This window comes from Diceros bicornis, chromosome 19, assembly GCF_020826845.1.
Source record: "Diceros bicornis minor isolate mBicDic1 chromosome 19, mDicBic1.mat.cur, whole genome shotgun sequence".
NCBI classification, from domain to species: Eukaryota; Metazoa; Chordata; class Mammalia; order Perissodactyla; family Rhinocerotidae; genus Diceros; species Diceros bicornis.
Window position 1 is genome coordinate 51,368,486 of NC_080758.1, and position 13,294 is coordinate 51,381,779.

At 41.9% G+C, this 13,294-nt stretch overlaps 1 protein-coding gene across 1 annotated transcript in view; it reads right to left on the reverse strand.

The window, feature by feature from the left end:
* Positions 1-13,294, reverse strand: part of ABHD12 (abhydrolase domain containing 12, lysophospholipase) — a 79,977-nt gene that overhangs the window by 65,487 nt on the left and 1,196 nt on the right. The gene's annotated exons all lie outside the window — the stretch shown is intronic.

Consider the following 13,294-nt stretch of genomic DNA (forward strand, 5'->3'; position numbering starts at 1 on the left):
ATCTTCTTCATCTCTGGTAACATTCTTTGCTCTGAAATCTACTTTGTCTGATCTTAATATAGACACCCCAGCTACCTTTTGACTAGTAGTAGTGTGGTATATTTTTTTCATTCTTCTACTTTTAACCCTTTTGTGTTATATTTAAAATGTCCTTTTTTGGTAGACCTCATATAGTTGGCTATTGCTATTTTATCCAATCTAATCATCTCTGCCTATTAATTGAATGTTTAGACCAACTTGCGATTTGTTTTCTATTTGTTCTATCTTTGTTCCCCTTTTCCTCTTTTTCTGCCTTCCTTTGGATTAATCAAGCATTTTTTGATTCTATTTTATTTCCTTTGTTGGGTTGCTATTAAGTCTTTGTTCTTTCATGGTTGCTTTAAGGTTTATAGTATCCATCTTTATCATATTGTACATCCAAGAGAGATTATACCATTTTATGTATAACATAAGAACCTTACAGGGGCCAGCCCGGTGGCATGGTGGTGAAGCTCTCGTACTCCGCTTTGGCAGCATGGGGTCCACGAGTTCGGATCCCAGGTGCAGACCTACATACCGCTCATCATGCCATGCTGTGGCAGTGTCCCATATACAAAGTAGAGGAAGATTGGCACAGATGGTAGCTCAGGGACCACCTTCCTCAAGCAAACAGAGGAAGACTGGCAACAGATGTTAGCTCAGGGCCAATCTTCCTCGCCAAGGGAAAAAAAAAAGTAACCTCACAGTAGTGTACTTCCATTTCTTCCCTCCCAGCCTATATGCACTTGTTGTCATGCATTTTACTTTTATAGGTGTTATAAACCTCATAAAGCATTGGTGTTATTTTTGTGTAAAGAACTTTCATTTAAAAAATAATTAAAAAAAAAAAAGGGGGCCGGCCCCGTGGCTTAGCAGTTAAGTGCGTGTGCTCCGCTGCTAGCGGCCCGGGTTCGGATCCCGGGTGCACACCGACACACTGCTTCTCCGGCCATGCTGAGGATGCATCCCACATACAGCAACTAGAAGGATGTGCAGCTATGACATACAACTATCTACGGGGGCTTTGGGGGTGGGAATAAATAAAATTAAAAAATAATAAAAACATCTTCTATATTTTCTCATGTAGTTATCATTTCCGCTGTTCTTCATTCATTTGTGCAGATTCAGATTTTCATCTGTATAATATCTCTTCTCCCTAAAGGACATGCTTTAACATTTCTTATGGTGTGGGCCTGATGGTGATGAATTCTTTGAGCTTTTGTATGTCTGAAAATTTACTTATTATGCCTTTATTCTTCAAAGATATTTTCACCTGGTAAAGAATTCTAGGTGGAATATGCTTTTTTACTGCACTTTAAAGATGTTGCTCCACTGCCTTCTTGCTTATTTTTTCTGATAAGAAATCTGCATCACCTGTATCTTTGTCCCTTTGTACTTAACATGTCTTTATTTCTTCTGGCTGCTTTTAAGATTTTTCTCTTTATCACTGGTTTTGAGCAATTTGATTATGATGTGTCTTGGTGTAGTTTTCTTCATGGTTTTCGTGGGGGATTTATTGAGCTTCTTAAGTAGTGAGTTTATAGTTTTCATCGAGCTTGGAAAGTTTCTGGTCATTATTTCTTCAATTATGTTTTCTCTCACTCTCCCTCGCTTTTTTGGGGACTTGAATTACCTACATATTAGGCTGCTTAAAGTTGTTCCACAGCTCAAGGCTGCTTGTGAAAAAGTTTTTAATTCTTTTTCTGTTTCATGTTGGATAGATGAATCTATTCTTCTGCAATGTCTAATCTGCCATTAATACCCTTCAGTGGATCTTTCACCTCACACATTGTCATTTTCATCTTCAGAAACTTGATTTGGGTAATTTTTCTATCTTTCATCACTCTACCTAACTTTTTGAAAATACAGAATATAGTTGTAATAACTGTTTTAATATTGTTCTTTGCTAACTCTAACATCTGTGTCAGTTCTGAGTTGGTTTCCATTGATTGGTTAGTCTCCTCACTACAGGTCATATTTTCCGGCTTCTTTGCACACCTGGTGTTATGGACTGAATTGTGTCCCTGACTCCCCCCCAAAAATTCTTATGCTGAAGTCCTAACCCCCAGTATCTCAGAATGTGACTGTATTTGGAGATAGAGTCTTTAAAGATGTAATTAAGTTAAAATTTGGTCATTAGGGTGGGCCATAATCCAGTAAGACTGGTGTCATTATAAGAAGAAACTTGGACATAGACACACATAGAGGGAAGCCCATGTGAAGACACAGGGAGAAGGTGGCCATCTATAAGCCAAGGATGGAGGCCCCAGAAGAAACCAACCCTGCTGACATCTTGGTCTCGGACTTCTAGCCTCTAGAATTGTGAAAAAAAAAATCTTTTGTTTCAGCCATCAGTCTGTGGAACTTTGTTATGGCAGCCTGAGCAGACTAATGTACCTGGTCATCTTTGATTGGATGCCAGACACTGTGAATTTTATTTTGTTGGGTGCTGGCTATTTTTACATTCCATAAATATTACTGAATCTTGTTCCAGGAGGGAGTTAAGTTACTTGGAAATAGTTTGATGCTTTTGGTTCTTGCTTTTATGACTTTTAAGTGGGTCCAGAGCAGTGCTCAGTCTAGAGCTAATTATTTCCCATGACTGAAGCATGATGCCCCTGAGTGTTCTACCCAATGTCCTGTGAATTACGGTCTTGCTAGAGGGAATTGAGACTGTTTACCCAACACTCTGGGAAGTTCTTTGCCCAGCCTCAGATAGTTTCCTCCTACACATGTGGTAAGTGGTGCTCTGCTGAATACTCGTGGTGGCTCCTCTGCAGATCTCCAGGGTTCTCTCTGTGACTCTCTCCTTTCTGGTCCTCTGTCCTACAAACTGTAGCCAAGTTGGTCTCCTTGGACTCTCAGCACCATATCCACAGCTCAGAGAGTCCACTAGTCAATTTCCTACTCCCCGTGCTGCAGCAGAAAAACTCTCTCAAGTCAATAAGCTGGGGTCATCGTAGGGCTCCGGTTATTTGTTTGCCACCCTTCAGAGATTACTGTCTCTTGTAATCTCTAATGCCTGGTGCCCACTGTTTGAAAATTTTTATTGCATGCATTTTGTCTGCTTTTGTTGTTGCTGTTTTGGTTATTTCAGGGTAAATTCAGTTCCTGTTACTCCATCTTGGCCACAAGTGGAAGGTCTGTATTTAATTTAAAAGTGTCTATATTTGGTTTTCACTGATTCCTCCATTACTGTAACCATCAAAATTGTTAAGGAAGAGTGTTTAGTTTTATGCCATTATATTGATATATTCATAATATATATATTATATATATTCCATTATATTCTCTCAGAAGAAACAAAAGAGTAAAGCCAAGATACATTTCTCAAGACTACTAGTTGGAGTAAATTCTTCTTAGTTTATAAGTAGAAATCTTAAGAACAATCTTCAAAATCTTATTCAAACACAGTATTGGGAGTAATTTCACTCTACAGAATTGAAAACTCTTAATAAAATACACAAGCACAATCCCTAAATGTCTCTTTCTTCCCAGAGAAGAAAACAAAAAATCATGAGGATGTTGGCAGAGCTGAAGAGTTGGGTCTCCTACTGTGAAAAGGCCTTTTTCTCCTGGCAGAGACAAAAATGTTGTACCACTACAGTGTGGCTCGTTTTCAAGGGCTTTACACATAACTGCATTATCAACCTTGCTTTATTTTTCTTTATAGCACTTTACCAGCCCTTGAAATTTTACTGTTTATTTACGTTCAGTCTTTTTCGCTGTCTTTCTCCTTCATGAGAACATAAGCTCTCTAAGGGCTGTCCCACTCTTGTGCAAAGTTTTATCCACACCCTCTAGCACACAGTAGGCCTTCAACAAGTATTTGTTAGATGAAAGAAAGAATGAACATGCAGCAATATTCTCAACATATGCCACACTGTTAGAAATTATCGAGGGGAGTTTCATTTTCTCAATTATCTTCTCTGTTTAAAATTTTTATTTAGAAATCTTTATTACTTTTGTAATGAGAAAAAACTTAAGAGAGGGGAATAGAGAGAGAGAGAGATGGTCCCTCAGGAGCTGCCTTTCACCATGGTGACTGCCAACCCCCATGGTGGCCTCACACTTGGACATCCCTGCCTGGGTCCCTGCAGAATCTCCTTTGCACTCTCTCTTCAGCCCTGGAGCTGTACTGGCAGGCCCCCAGCTGGGCCTACAATGGTGTAACAGTCTCTTCCTTCCAGCACCTTAAGCCAAACATCAAATGTCCTAGAATGGCAGTCTTCTTATTTTCCTTCCCATAGGTTCTACCATGACATGCCTTGTCAAAGTGTGCTGTGTCCCCAAACTGCAAGAATTTCTTTTCTTATATCTACAGATAGCTCAGTACACCATGAATCCTGTTAATGAAGTGAAAGCCTAAAAGATGAGATACTCTGAAGATAAATCGGCACAAAAAAATGTCAGAGTAGGGGCCGGCCCCGTGGCTTAGCAGTTAAGTGCGTGCGCTCCACTACTGGTGTCCTGGGTTTGGATCCCGGGCGCGCACCGACACACTGCTTGTCCAGCCATGCTGTGGCGGCGTTCCACATACAGCAACTAGAAGAATGTGTAACTATGACATACAACTATCTACCGGGGCTTTGGGGAGAAAAAAAAAAACGGAGGAGGATTGGCAACAGATGTTAGCTCAGGGCCGGTCTTCCTCAGCAAAAAGAGGAGGATTGGCATGGATGTTAGCTCAGGGCTGATCTTCCTCACACACACACACACACACAAAAAAGTCAGAGCAACAAAGGACACATGTAAGACCAAACTAACTGTCTCCAGCCATCCCTGCATTTTGCCTGTTATACACATCATTAAAATATTGAAGTGTAAGAGTTGATGGCTGTCAAGCATAAAAACTGATAGACAATGAACTCCCTGGGGATGGGTACTGTCGTCTTTATCTTTTCATCCCCAGTGCCTAGCACAGCATCTGACCAACAACAGAAGCAAAAAAAACCTATGGGCACCTGACACTAACATGGCCACTTTGAGGTAGGAACAATAACATGATATTCCAGGACCAGAAATGGCACAAGTCAAGGCTGAAAGGGTAGGGAGTCTTTATTGTACACATTATTAGAAGAAAAACAGTTGAAGGTTAAAAGCCATACGTCTCTTTTAGGAGCCTGAAATACAGCATCGAAAAGACCTGTTTCAAACCTGCACATTCTTCCCCTCCCATTATAAACAGTTCAGTCAATACATCTAAACCTTGCATGGAGATTCCACAAGTCTGATAAGAAGTGAAAACAATCTGAATTTTCTTTTCTTTATCCTAAAGCTCAGGACAACTTCTTTCAAGCGCTTGTATTCCTTCATTGACACCCCTTCTCTGCCGTCATCTTTGCAAAATGAAGAGTCTTAATCTTCTGAAACTCCTCACACTGACACCCATCTACTCTGTTTTCTTTTTACCTTCTCAGGACATTTCCATATCTGGTAAATAGATCACACAAGATTGAGGCAACTGAAGTCCACACGTACCATTTCAAGACAAATTCTATTTAGAAACTTAGCCACTTATGTATTAGCAAAACCTGAGAAGTAAGAATTCTGCCTAGGTCCCACATAATCACTCTATGCTGACCCAAAACGTGAAAAAGTTCATGTTGATCTTTTTCCCACCTCCACCTCAAACCCAGCTCTATCCTCCTCCCCACTGGGATGTGTGCAGGGCCCTCGTGAAGCCAATGTCCTCTCGCTCAGGCCCCCCAGGACGGGACAGCACTAGGCTGCGCACAACACACACGGCTTTTCAGACACACAGCAAGTCACAGACGAAACGACTTCCCATGGGAACCATTTTTGTCATCCATTTTTCAAACATTACATGTCAGAAAGAAGAGTCCATGCTAAGTAGTATGCTTGTTCATGTTAATGAGAGTTTAAAAATATGGTAGGAAAAGCCTAATTAGGTCGAGGATGAAGAGCTAAGACTGGGTCCAGGTGGAGAACTGAAAGGGAAAGACCTGCAGCGTCTCCTCTCCCCTTGGGGGACAACCTTGCTCTTATCTCACAGAGAGAAGAGAAGAGCTTTCAGTGCTCCCCCCACAAATCTAACCACCTCCCTGCACCTTTCACAGCACCCTTGGTCTGCCTTTCTGTCTGGGGACCCTTCACTTGGCCTTGGGGCACTGGGTCCCAGAGACACCACGCCACCAGCGTCCCACACTGCCAGTCTTTCTCCCACTGGACTGTCCTGTGAGCAAACCAACACACTTGAACAGCGCTGATCAGAAACCTCCTCCCACTCCAGCTGCCTCTCTCATTTTTACTCCCTTTTATGGCACAACTCCTTGAAAAAGCTACCTGCATTTCTTCTCTCCACCTCTCCTTTGGCTATTCCATCAGGCTCTTGCCCCCACCACTCTAATAAGCCACTCTTGTCAACCACTGATCTCCATGTCACCAAATCTAACGGCAGACCAGGCTTTCCCCTCCAAGAGGCTTTCTTCAAGTGGCTGCCTCAACCCGTTCCTCCTAGCTCTCCTCCCACCTCCCTACCTCCAGGTCTCCTTGGCTTGAGCCTCCTCTTCTCCCAGCCCCTAAGCGCCCAGGGCCCAGGGCCCAGCCATGACTCCAAACACCCTCTGCAGGCTAGATGTCAGATGTCGGCCTGAACTCTCCCCTGAACCCCAACTCCTCCCACCTACTCCACTTGCATGTTTAATAGGCATCTCAATATGCCCCAAACCAAACTCATTACTGCCCAGAGCACTTGCTCTTCCCACAATTGCCCCACCTCAGCACAGGGCAGCTCCCATCTTCAGCTGTTCGGAAGAGAGCTGGCAATTCCTTTCTGATTCTCCTCACTCTTTCATACTAATCCATCTTTCATACTGATCTTTCAGCAAATCTTAACAGCACCTTCAAAACAGATCCAGAACTGCTTCTCACCTCCATGGCTACCCCTGGCCCAAGCCCCCTTCATCTGTTGCCAAGATGACTCCTGACTAGTCCCCCTGCCCACCTCCCCAGTCTGTCTTGGTCACAGCAGTCAGAGTGACATGGTAATGACTTAACATCATATCAAGCCATTCCTCCGCTCTAAAGAAGCCGGTGGCTTCCATTCAAATGTCCCATTATCAGGGGCAGGCTTGGTGGGGTAGTGGTTCACGCGCTCTGCTTTGGCATCCCAGGGTTTGCGGGGTCAGATCCCAGGGGTGGACCTACACAATGCTCGTCAAGCCATGCTGTGGCAGGCGTCCCACATACAAAAAATAGAGAAAGATGGACACAGATGTTAGCTCAGGGCCAATCTTCCTCAGAAAAAGGAGGACTGGCAACAGATGTTAGCTCAGGGCCAATCCTCCTCACGAAAACAAAACAACACAAGATAAATGTTCCATTATCAGAAAAGTCTCCTGCCACCCAAACTGTGCACACACTACAGTCGCTCCTTACTGGTCAGACTTTTTTCCTCAGCACCTTGAGCACCTGACACAGCACGTACGTATTCGTTTGTTATCTGTCTCCCCCACCAGAATGTAAGGTCCCTGAGACGTGATCCACGTCCAGTGCTGCAGCCTCAGCACTTGAAAGAGTTACTGTACATAACAGGCACTCAAACTTTATTAAATGACCAGGTGAAAAAAAGTGTTGAATAACAAAACTATTGTTAAAAATGTTCTAATACCAACAGACATGTTAATTGATCATGATGACAACTGTATGCATGACAACTGGCTGAGAAGACATACTATAACAGTTTGGGGCAGAAAAGGTGGGGAGGGGTAAATTCTTCTTGACCTAAGTTAACAGAGCTTTCTCAATACTCCCAGCTATGGATGACCACAGTAAAAGATGCCATTGATTGGGTGCTCACTGTGCACCTGGCTCTTTCATACATCCAAGCATCACCCCAATCCTACGGGGAAGATATTTTTATCCCCACATCACAGAGGAAGAAACAAACTCAGAAAGTTAAGCACCTCATTCAAGCCACAGAACTAAAAACACTCACTTGAGGCTCAGTTATCTATGCAAGCTTTCCTCTAAAATATCAAATGATACTACAGTGGGCACCAAGCCTAAACAATGGGTCTTTCTGCTAACCGGACATCTCAGTCAACTCTTCCCTGTGTCGCCATCCCCTGGCCTCACTGCCACTCCAGATCCTGTCCCTCAGTTCAGGATGAGACAAATGACTTATCCACTCTCCATGCTGTAAGAGCCCCCTAGCAAAGCACAAACCCACCGACACCCGACTTCTATGGCATCATCTCTGGGTGAAGAGCGCTGACTTAATCTGTCAATTTTCAAGATTGTATTACAGCAAAACTTTTCCCAGACTTCATTTTGGAAAGAAAAGTGCTCTAGCAGAAGGAGGAGGGGGATCACGAGTCTGGCAAGGTGTTCTGTCTCCACTGCTGTCAGCCTACCCCTGACAAAATGACCCATCTTCTATGCCTCTTTTCAAGGCTACCTCCGCAATAGCGTCTTCAGGAGCTTTTAATCTACCCAGAAATATCTCCCATATTTGAGCAGTGTCTGCCCAAAGCTACCACAGAAGACAGACACTCCGTTGAGAAGGAAGAGTACACGTGGGGTGAAAGGAACTGGGAAGCAAGCAGAGAGATACAGGACACAAAGTCCCACCACAGATGGAGATGCTGGTGAAGTGCCAAGTCGGTCCCAGGGTCCTAGGTCCAGGACTGCAGTGCGGGTTTGATAAGTTAAATCACAACCAGGAAGAGACGCATTCAGCCAGGGCCCCAGTTGAGGCACCATAACAAAGCCTACCCCCTTCCTTGTCACAGTCCTGGCACAGACTGTACTCTGGGGGAGTGGAAAGAGAATGGGGAGGGAGAAAAGCAGACTTCACTACAAAAGCTAATTCAGAACACACTCTCATCTTCTCAACCTGTAAAGAAAAGATGAAAGATACCACACAGAGATGCTTAGATGGTGAGTTTAATATTCACCCACAGGAAGGCTGAGGTTGAAGGAGACAGACGTCAACCTCAGCCTTAGCCTTTCTGGGTTATGGTCGAAGCCATTAGCGGTTCTGGATGAAGTCTCTTCTTTTGGGTCAAGGAGAAACCAACGGTGATGCCTGAGTTCTTCTGTATTTATATTCAAGGGTCATTGACTAGGGAATCTCCCATGCAGCCCATTATCTCCACCATCTGACAGATTTGGCCTGTGAGCTGGGAATGGAAGAATAAAGACTAGTTGACTGAGACACACAGAACCATACATCTCATTACTGACTTCTTAGGGTCCAAATTAGAACACTTTTGCCTTTAATGAATATTCCCAAGAACTCCAGTGTTACTGAAAAAAACACAAAAGGCCCACAAAATCCCTCATTTGCCAAGCATCTCCTTGTACAGACACTGTGCAAAGCAAAACTAGTATCTAGTTCCTCCTCTCATGGAGTACAGGGTCAACGTATGAGTTAGATAAACATTTATCTTGAAAAATGACACTTGAGTCCAGAACTTTAAAAAACAAAACAAAAAACTGGTGTTGTTGTTGTTGTTTTTACCTCCAAAGTTATTGTTTTCATCTGAATTAGTTACCAATGTTTAAAATGTTGGAGATCACACACACACACATACACACACCCAGCTACTCTGGAAAGACTGGACGACCTGGCCACCCTGGGGCTGCATTCCTGCCATGCAGCAACAGGATGGGGTGCAGGAAATGCTGCCTCCTTCAGATAGAACATGTTCTCTCCACTTCTCCACAGCCCTCAGCATCATCCTGGTCTCCCAGAATTAATAAACAAAAAAATATTTTCTTCAGGGAAGAAATTTTTTTTCTTTGAAAAAAATCCACTTCAGTGTATGTGTGTATATTATATATACAATTAGCTAGCCTAAATCAAGAAAAAAGGGGGAACAAGTGTAAGTACATAAAATAGGGCACAAGACCAGGAAACAGCTCCACATACAGAAGAAAAAGCTGGATGAAACAGATGATTTTCTATGAACATATAAATCACCAAAACTGAACCCAGAAGGAGAGAGGAAACTTAAGAAACTGTAATAGTTATGGAAGTGCTATATTCTAATAAAGCACCAGGCTTAGGTAGTTTTATGGGGTAAGCCTACCAAAATTTAAAGAAACAGATCATTTCAAAAGTATTTAAACTGGCTAAAGCAGAGAAAGAGTAAGCTTTTAATAAAGCTATAGAAAACACTAAAACAACTTGACACAGATTGCATTAAAAAAGAAAATTTGAAATTTTCCACTGGGCCGGCCCAGTGTCATAGTGGTTAAGTTTGTGTGCTCCACTTCAGTGGCCCAGGGTTCGCAGGTTTGGATCCTGGGCGCAGATTTACACACCACTCATCAAGCCGTGCTGTGGCGGCATCCCACATATAAAATAGAGGAAGACTGGCACAGATGTTACCTCAGGGATAATCTTCCTCAAGTAAACAGAGGAAGATTGGCAACAGATTTTAGCTCAGGGCGAATCTTCCTCACCAAGAAAAAAAGAAAGAAAAAGAAAATTTCAGACCAGTCTCACAAATACTGGTGTAAAATTACGAAGCAAAATATTAATAAATCAAATCTGGCTATATGCTAACAGTTATTAATGATTCAATAATGATGACTCAGCAATATAAAATGATTCAATAATATAAAACCTATTACTACAACTCAGCATATTAACAGGTCAAGGGAGGAAAATCTATATGATCATTTCACAGATGCTAAAACGACATTTGATAAAATTTAACAACTATTTTTGATTTAAAAAAAAAAAAAAAACAGCAGCAACATACCCCTTAGTAAAATAACTACTTTGGCAAAAACACCAAAAGCATTCTCGTTAAAATCAGGAACGAGACAAGGGCACCCAGTATCACCTTTATTATTTAACCTTGTTCTGGAAATACAATGCAATCAAAAAAGAGAAAGAAACATAAAAAGTAGAAAACAAGGGACAAAATTATTTGTAGCTGACATGATAGTATACCTAGAAAACCCAAGAGAACCAATTGCAAAAACTACTAAAAACAGTAAGATTACATAAGCTGCCAGTTATAAAATTAGTAAACGCAACAATAAGAATATACAATATATGAAAGGATCCTATTTTCAGTAACAACAACAAAGATTAAATAGCTAGGAATAAACTTAAGAAATGTACAGCATTTTTTTTATTTTTTTTATTTTTTTTTTTTCCCCCAAAACCCCAGTAGGTAGTTGTATGTCATAGTTGCACATCCTTCTAGTTGCTGTATGTGGGACGCAGCCTCATCATGGCCGGAGAAGTGGTGCGTCGGTGCACACCCGGGATCCGAACCCGGGCTGCCAGCAGCGGAGCGCACGCACTGAACCGCTAAGCCACGGGGCCGGCCCTGTACAGGATTTTAAAACAAACCAACTTAAAAAACACATTTCTGAGAAACTGGGGAAATGTGTATATACACTGGATATTAGATAATATTAAATTAATAATAGATAATAAATTGTTAATTTTGATAAATGTGGTAATAGCATTGAAAGTATATGTATTTCAAAAAGTCCTCATTTGTTCAACATATATTGTGAAGTATTTATGGATAAAATCATTTGTTTTAACATATTCTAGTCTCCCACCCTACAAAAAAGGGGAGAAGGAATAGGTGATTCAAGATTGGCAAAACATGGAAAACTGTTGAAATGAAGTGATGGATACATGGACATTCATTACATTGTTTTCTCCACTTTTGCATATTTGAAAATGTACATAATAGAAAGTTATAAGAAATGTGCAGGAGAACCCAAAGGAGGGTGATGAAAGACTTAAATAATCCCAAATGTATATAATAGACTTACAAAAAGACACGAAAATTGCCACCTAACAATTAAGAAATGCAAATTAAAACTACAAATCAGATGTCATTTTCAGCAATCAAATAGAAAAAGATCAAAATATCTGGTAATACTCAGCATTGGGCAGGGAGGCACCTGACCCTGCTGGAGGGAGGAGGAATCAACACCAATTGGAGGGCACTCAAGGCTATACCTTTCACAGTCATACACACACAACCGCTGGCCCAGCAATTCCACTTTTGGAATTTATTCTAGATAGTCATTCAACAAGTATTTTCTCCTACCTACAATGTGTCAGACACTGGAGATAGAGAGGTGGAGAAAACAATGACCCTGCTCTTATGGGGCTTCCATTCTTGCTAGGGAGGAGACAACCCATAAAGCAAGTCAAGTACGGAGGCAATTACAAGGTCAGGTGAGGGATAAGTGTGATGAGGAAACAAGTAAACAGAATTAAGGGGGTTGCAAATGGCTCAAAGACTATTCTGGATGGGCTGGGCTAGGAAGGTTTCTCTGAGGTGGGTGACAGTTGAGCAGAGACCTGGCGGAAGGAAAGAACAAAGTAGGAGAATGTCCAGGGGAGCATTCCAGGCAACGGGGAAGGAAGCCACTGGGTCACACACAGATTTGGCCTTTCCGCTCTCTGCTTTTCTTTTTATTCCCCTAACAACTTTTTGTTTATCCAAAGGATATATAAGCACCACTTGAGTGTCTCTCTTTGTCCCCTGATACAAAAATAAAAATTAATCAGATCCTTTTATTACAGTACATTTTCAAGGAAGGTGCCAGGCCAGCATTGCTTCCCCAAACACTACTGTGCATCACAACTTGATTTCTTCAAAGGAAGAATTTCCCAATTTATCTAAATGTTACACAAAGCCTGTTAATAAAAGTGCATTAAAGCCAATCATGACTTTTTAACACAAACTTTTCCACAGAAGAGAGAACAGATTCATTTCACAAAAGACATTGACCAGTTGCTAGATAATTATACACAAAACAAAAATATTGTTAGTCCCTGCCCCTCTGGCAGGACTGGAAACCACTGACTTAGAGGAGTCTACAGTTTAACTTCATGATCTTTTAAGCCATGAAGTTGAAATTTTGAAGGAGCTACTTGGATAAATATTCTACACTTAAGTGGCCAGTGTCAATTAAGGGCATTCCAGGTGACTCCAAAAGAAATGACTCTGCCACAATACCTGAGAACATTACACGCTAAGTTCTTCAAACACCTTGAAACACTAAGACTTCAAAATTGCCATGAATGATGTTCTACAAATAGCCGGATAAAGAAACCAGCATATGAGGAGGACGATTTGTCCCTATTAAATATGCTCCTGTCTCAAGGTTGAAGTCAGCTTTACATAAACGCATTCATCTCCTACCCAAAAGGAGAAGGCAAACAACCAGATGACTTCCGGACTTTACGGAGATTCCCAAGGAGACATCTCCTGTGCACAAATTTCAAGCACCACCAGCCACCCGCACAGCGAACGACAGG